At 36.9% G+C, this 8038-nt stretch overlaps 1 pseudogene; it reads right to left on the reverse strand.

Annotated features, from left to right (window-relative positions):
• Nucleotides 1-1889: 1889 nt before the first annotated feature.
• Nucleotides 1890-7662, reverse strand: LOC122147621 (annotated as a pseudogene).
• Nucleotides 7663-8038: the final 376 nt, after the last annotated feature.

The following is an 8038-nucleotide window of genomic DNA, read 5'->3' on the forward strand; positions in this document are numbered from 1 at the left end:
AATAGGATAGAAGACTGTAAACACATTAAGCGATTAACTTGAAATCATCTTCACTGAGACCTTTTATTTATAATCAGGGGGTGCGTAATAAGATCCCGGACCTATGCATAGGTGAGTCTGATGGGCCCCCATGCCTTAACCCCCCCCCTCACTTCCCATTAAAATATCATCCCAGGTAAAATAAAATATATTCAAGACTTTTCAAGGGTCCTCTCTCTTCCTTTGGGGCCCTGATAATCAGTAACTGCTTTTTACCCCCAGTCCGACGCCTCTCCCTGACAATAACCTGTATAGCAAATTTAAATGTGTCCTGCTTTTTACCTTTTGTTAGCTGCATTTATTATTTTTCTTCCACACAAACAACGATTATTAGAAACTGCCAGGCCTGTAATGAAGCTTCCAGTCCACATGTGCTTAGATGATGGCGATACATTTGTATCGTGATTGCGTTAATTCGTGTCTCCCTATGATGTGGTCGTAATCGCGTTATGTCCACGAGGAGATCCTTGAATAATTTCATGTTGTTGCTTATTTAACATTTTAATTATTGTGATATAGTACATTTATGGACAAAATATCGCAATAATTAAAATTTTAAATAAACAACAACATGACAAATAATATGTAACTCATCGCACAAAAACAAAATAACAGTTGTTGGATCATTCCAACAACAAAGGTAAAGTTCACTTACTTTCTCAACAGCACTGTGAATGTTTAATTAGAACGTTTAATAAAAAACATGAAATATTGGGGAAATTAAGTATATTGTGTTTGTTTATATTTGTGACTTTGATGAAGATGACATTTAATGATCAAAAATGCAGAAAACTAATTCCAAATATTTCATTTTTAACTACTACTAAAGTTTTGCCAAATCAAAATTTGAATGTTGGCTTAGACAGAAACAATAGATAGATATGTAAATAGATTATGATAGAAATAGATTGAAATAGAAATAGATTCAGATGAAATTCACAGTCATTTAAGCGTTAGTTCACCCAAAAATGAAAATAAGCCCATAAATTACTCACCCTCAAGTCATCCTAGGTGTATATGACTTTCAAATTACTCACCCTCAAGTCATCCTAGGTGTAAATTGTTTAATGGCACTCTGTGTTCTCTGTTGCATTGCTTCAGTCCAAAAGAAGGGAAATAAAAGGCATCCATCCATAAAATAAAGTGTCTACACATGGCTCCGGAGTGTGAACAAAGTCCTCCTGTAGCCGAATCGATGCGCTTTTTGTAAGATTATATTTAAGTGTAATAATCAATTTAATAAGCTTGTGCTCCACTGTGGACACAGAAGCAGTTACGGGCGGCATGAACTATGAGGTTCGGTTTTTGTGCATGCACCGCCTCAGAAAGTGAAGAACATGGACGCGCAGCGGAGAGATAAAAAATAAACACAAAGTCATTAAATTCGAAAGTTACAAAATGATGATTTGTAAAAGAAGAAATGTCCAGAGGATTTCGATACAAGCCACGAGGTGCAGAGAGGGTTTGCCTTACTAGACGTATGGTAGCTCTGCTTTGTTTTGCTACTTGTTACCAAAATGTTGGTTTACTGCGATACTCCACGGCGGAATGTGCATGTGATGACCTTTCTACGTCATGCTCCTGGACCTGCTTCTGTGTACAAACTGTTGGCACCAAGCTATTAGTAAAGTGATTATTATGTGTTGGAATATGGACATTGTGTTTTACAACAAAAACACATCGATTCGCTACAGGAAGGCATTGGTTAACACCCCGGATGCCATGTGATCACACTTTTTTTTATGGATTGGCGCTTATTTATTTAAAACTTATTTGTTGGACTGATGCACTGCAACACACGCTGAGTGCCATTTATTAAACCAATTAGGAAAAGATCAAAGGCAAAATTTTTAATATAAACTCCAACTGGATGTGTCTGAAAGAAGAGTCATATACATCATAGGATGACTTGAGGGTGAGTACTTTATGGGACTAATTTTCATTTTTTGGCTCTGAACCTAACCCTTGAATTGAACGGGAGTCAATTTGTTATTGTCTTCTGAAACTATCAGTCCTGTTACCAATACCATCAGCCGACAAAGCAGCACATCAACAATCCCTTTCATCTTTCTGATCCATTTTCTTTTTGGTTGTGTGGGGAAGCGGAAGGTGGTCGATTAGCTCATTTACAGTGTCAAGATGAAGAAAGAAATCTCAACATAAGCGGTTCTGTGTGCCCGTTTCTCAAAATAGGCAGGCAAAGACAGGGGACAGCGGGGGAATTAGTAGAAAGTCTCAAACCATAGGGCAAGTCTGAATATGCACTTAGGGCATGCATATATGATCCAAGGTCCTGACCAGATGTAGGGTCTCGAGGGAGAAAAGACTGAGGTAAAACACCGAGGTCACGACGGGCTTTTGAGCAGGTGGGGTGAGTATCTACCACATGTTGGTGTGTGGACTAGGAGGAAGAGTTCCTTTGTGATTTAGCTGACTGCACGTGGGGTGTAGATGGACCCTCAAACGTATCAGAAATGGTTGCGATTGCCCGAGCGTGTAGATTGGTGCGGGACATCCAATTACACTGCCCATGGCAACCATGCTTTGGCTCCAACTTAGTCTTATTCCACCAGCTGGCCATTTTGAAAAACAGCCCCATTATCCCCAAGCTAACTGATTTTACACTGCCAACCTGTGGATACACTCCGCGCATTGGCCGTACAAAACGTTTTACTCCATTTTTCCTCATTCTACTGGACACCATCTGACAATCCACACTCTCTGGCGTGGACAACGCCCCCTCTCCAAAAATGCAACGGATTTCCCCTTGGTGTCACTATAAAAACAACAACGAGTGTGATTGAAGTCTTGCACTTCATGCCCAAAGCAATGCTGCAGTCAATATGGTAGGCTAAGAAGGGTATTTCTTAGCCTTCCAGATTGTAAATGGGTTCCGTGACCTGGACCCACAGCAAAAAAGTGTCCAACGTCTGCAATTAACAAAATATATATATATAGTGAAGAATCTGTGACACATGTGGCCAACATGGTTTATGATATGCATAATCTGAAAAAATTAAGGCCTGTAATATGTAACACGCTGCTCAAAACAAAAAACATTTTATGGTTTACACTTTCAGCACAAGACACAGTTACCCAAAAATTTTAATTCTATTATGAAAACAAAACCACTATGTTGAAGTGGTGGTGTTGAGTACACCAAAGGGGATATTTCTTGAAATTATCTATTGTGTGTTCCACAGAAGAACGACAAGTTCATAATGGTTGTTGGAAACAACATCAGGCTTGAGGTAAACTTATGTTGTTAATTTTGGAGTGGACTATACCCTAGTTACTCTGGGATATGAGAAGAATATTTTAAAATCAGTTTGAAAATTACACATGCACTGCTAACCTTTCACCTATTCAAAGACAGGAATCTCAGATAAGTAAGCAACCATTGGACAACAATGTTAAATCAAAAGTTAAGTGTCAGGGGTTAACTGTATTGAAATCCACATCATGTTCGCACTACAAATTAATGTTGAAAAAAGAAGGTGGAAATTTCATCTCAACAGTCAAGTGGTTCATGCAAATTACTCCGTGTTAACAGTGTGATGGTGAAAAATCATGATTGCACTTAGAAACTTGAAGAAAAATAATACAACTGAACTTAAAGGCACCACATTCTGCAAATAAAAGACATTCAATCTCTCAAGATCTCAGAAGAGGCGGATTTAAATCAACCTCCCCACAAACAGAAGCAACCAGCTTCACTTATTATCAACCAGATTGACTTTTCATTCTGTCAGGACGTTTAGAGAAATTCTTATTGACAGCTCACAGATGTTTAGACGTTTGATCTATTATTTACATTTGAAGTTAACCATTGTGGGTATATGGGTGTTTTCTTCGTTGGGCTCTTGACCTTGACTTCCGTTTCAGGATTTGTGTTTCAGTGACTGCTTTAACGGTGTTGTAAAAAAACATTTGTTTTTATAGGCAACTAAGGCCAAAAAAAAAAACAAAAAATTTTTTAGTGAAAAAGGTGTGTTGGTATATTTAAAATCATGTGTACAGGGGTCTGAGGGGGAAACGACTAATCAGTGTGCTGACAGAGTCTAATCTCCATTGGTTTCATTTAGTTTATAGAGCCAGCTTGTAGTTCTTTGAACCAGTCATCTACTGTGATTCTATCCAACAGAATTAAAATTAACAACAGAGACTCTGTCCCAGTTGTGCTACACACAAATATTTAAACTGCATTGCATCGGAACAAAAGATATCATAACCACATATGGATCTAAACAATGGTTGACAATCAACGTAAAGCTCCATGTTGCAGTGCATTCTCGGGTGCACCAATCAAACTCATCCATGGCTCCCAGCATGCAATGCGATATGAATAAATTATGCAGTTAAACTGTCTTAGCATTTTTATTTTAATCGTAAATTGTTTGCTTTATATTTTTGCTATTTTTGTTTTGACTTTTTAGTTTCTTGCTTTGTGATATGGAGGAATAATCTTTCATCTGAGTTTGTACACTGTAAAACCTGACAAGTCACAGTAACTCAAACCGTTTGAGTAAAACAGATTGCCTTTACTTCTAAACCATGTAAGTTTTAAAACTTTGCAATTATGTAATCAAGTGATTAATTATGCTGATTGAGCTTTTTAGTGATGAACAGCTGCTGTTAACAAACAGAATCACCAGCTCCACTTATTAATATCAACCACAGGCTGACTTTATTTCTGTCAGACGCCTATACAGAAGATCTGATTGGAGAATTAACTAAGGTTTAGATGTTGATTTATTGTTTCATTTGAAGTAAACCATGTTAGCGATCAGTGTTTGCTTTAGTTGGACTCTTGACCCTTGATTTCTGTCTTAGATTTTTTTTTTTTTTTGGACGCGCTGTGGCCATGTGTTTTATGAAACATGTTTGTTATAACTCAAAAAAAACCCAGAGAGAAAAATATGATCAGGTATTGGTTGTTATACAGCACGCTGGTGATGATAATCATCAATTATGGAGCTGTTCAGAGTCCAAAATCTTATTAAATAGGTGTTCCATAGTTAGCGTTCAGTTGATTACAATGAAAAGCCATTCAAAAAGCCAGTGGTTTTGGGTGGATAATCAGTTAATATAAAGAGGAGTTTCCAAACAGTATGGTTTTCTGTGGTGTCACTTGGTCACACACACAGCAGACATCAATAATCAAGAATATCAAACCTCAACAATGGTTACCTAAAGAAAAAAAAAAAAACATGCTGCAATGCATGCTGGGTACTATTGTAGTATTGTCACCATTGTTGAGATCAATAAAAATAAATTAACAAATTGATAAAAGTTGACGTTAGACTTTAAACACCACCTGATCACATGTTTTTCTGGCCTTTTTTACCATAATAAATACTGTTTTTAAACACTCAATTACACTAACTAACTAACTAACAAAAAAAAAAAAAAAAAAAATCCTAATGGTAAGAATCAAGGGTCAAGAGCCCAACTAAAGCAATCACTGATCTCAATAATGGTAACTCCAAACAAAAAACTAAATCATCAACATCTAAACCTCTGTTAATTCTAAGAACTGTCAGGCGACGTCTGGACAGAAATATAAAAGTCAATATTGCTAGTAATGCATGAAGCTGGTGATGCTGTTTGTGGAGTTGTTTAATCCTCCTTTGCTGAGATTTATGGATGTAATGTCTTTATTTGCAGTTGATTTCAGGCTGTGTGGCTTTAAGTCAGTTGTAGATGCTGTGTTTCATTTTTTGAGAGTGCAAGATGATTTCGAACCAACATCACATTGTAAACGCCGATTGAGTGCCATTACGGGTTGATATTTTTTGATTACATTTAAATTTTTTAACGTTAATTGCGGGTGCAGATGTGATGTTGATTCAATGGCAGTGATTTAACATTGTTTCAATGGATGCTTGTTATATGGTATAAGATCTATCAGACTTTACCTTTAATGGTGTCCCCTATGAGTATCCTGGTAAGGTCTGTAACAGAGCTCCAGGTGTCCCCTTGGTCACTGCTGGACACGTAGCAAAGACGTGTCACGTTCTTTCCTGTAATTAACTGGTAAGACTCAGAGGTGTGACCCAGAACAGCAATGAAAAACAAGAAGACTGTGCCAGTAAACTCATCATAAACAGGGCAGGGGTTCATTGAGCGGTAGCCCTCCAGTCGAGCTGTACTCAACACCTCCATGTCCTTCCACTGAGGAAGAAACGGACAACATTTTCATGACAGATTTTTTTTTTTTTGCACTAAGAAAAAAATATCTATAAGTTTATGCTATAATAGTGTCAACATAAATACCAGAACCAGTCTTGCCTCCACATAGTTTTTATAAAAGTGCCTTTTGCGCATGACCAGCAGATGTGCTTTGAGCGTCTGCCGGACAGTCTTTCCTCACAGAAGGCCAAGAAACAGCTGAAATGAGGTATGTAGATCAAAGCAGGAACACGGTATGTAACTCCACTCGGCTCCTTTTGGAAAAGCACAGATCGTGCTGGGAAGTATTGAGACCCCATAGCCTTGCATAACTAAAAAACAGTTCAAGTCAGTACCTCCCTTATCAGTTATCATTTCAGTAAAATCAGTGGGCAGTACATGTACACAAATGCAACATTTTTAAAAAGAACAGTGCATCCATAAATATTTCCCATCTAAGTTTAATGTCATGATGCCAAACACCATTGATTTTTCACATCTCATGAAGAATCACAACACTCCAGAAGCCGCAGAACTCTAAAAATTCTGTCTCTCTTTCTCACATAGCATTATCAAATAACTTAAGAAGATTCTGGAATATAGCACATAAATATTATAGATTAATCTTACAATAACTGTATGCTGCTTTATGGGTCTTTTTTTTTTGTGGTTGGACAACTGGTTACCATCTCGCTTTTCATCATGTGAAAAAAGGAGCATGGACATCTCTTCTGAATATCTCCCTGCTGTCACATAGGTAATTACTTTTTAATTAATGACAAACAAATACAAAGTCTTTCAACTTTTAAGGAAGTCAAGATACTGAAGCTCTTTAAAAGGTGCTGAAAAAGTGCAGACATACATAATACACATAGAAAGTGTAACATTTGCTTTCAGAGTCAGTGTGGACTATTGTGTTAAAAAGAAAAAGACAGTTGCACAGTGCGACAGAAAGCCTAGTTCGTATGTCTTCAGCATTTTTAGCAAAAAGGCTTCTGGCTTTTAACTCAAGCTGACTGCTGAAAAGCAAAACCTGACAAGCTTTGTAATGGTTCTTTCTTCACAATAGTTTTTCATCACAACCATAGTATTAAATACAATACATTAACAATATTCCATAGAAAGAAAAAAAAAACTATAGACTTGCTGTGATAATTTTTGATAATGCTGTGATAATTAAAATATTCACTGTGAATCAACAGAAAATGTATCTTATTATGATGACAAAAACACTCATGTCTATAAAATTCGCTTTCTATTTTGATAGTGTGTAAGAAGTTTTAAGGTGTTTGATTTTTGGTAATCTTTTTTAAAGCATGTTTTTTCATTTTATTAAAAAAACATTTTAAAGTAATTAAACAACAAACCATTTAGCTAAAAGAAATCAATAATCACCTACAGGGTACTCACAGCAAACAGGCAGGACACACTAGTGCAGCGAAATGAGAAGAGTGATAGATACGCGGATGTGTGAGGGCAAGAGGTTGCAAGTGTGTGAAAGTGCATGTGTTATTCTGTGACAAGTGCACAATATAGCATTGACTTGTCTGTTAGATGGTGATCCATTCAGTGCCATGTTCAAGCTGTTTGTGCACTGACCTAAAAATGGACTTGACTTGTCAACGCCACTGCAGACAGAATGGGAAAAAAAAGCCAATAAAAAATTGCATCTGTATATTTATTCAGTATGATTTTTTTTTTTTTTTTTTTTGCCATTATTAGTTGATGGATACATGGTTGGTTGGCTACAGGATGTGATCTCTTGGGCTACATTCACAAAGCAGTCACATTCAAAAATACAGCTGTCAGGTCCTGCTTAAGACAGTTC

This window comes from Cyprinus carpio, chromosome A15 (assembly GCF_018340385.1).
Source record: "Cyprinus carpio isolate SPL01 chromosome A15, ASM1834038v1, whole genome shotgun sequence".
Classification (NCBI taxonomy): Eukaryota; Metazoa; Chordata; class Actinopteri; order Cypriniformes; family Cyprinidae; genus Cyprinus; species Cyprinus carpio.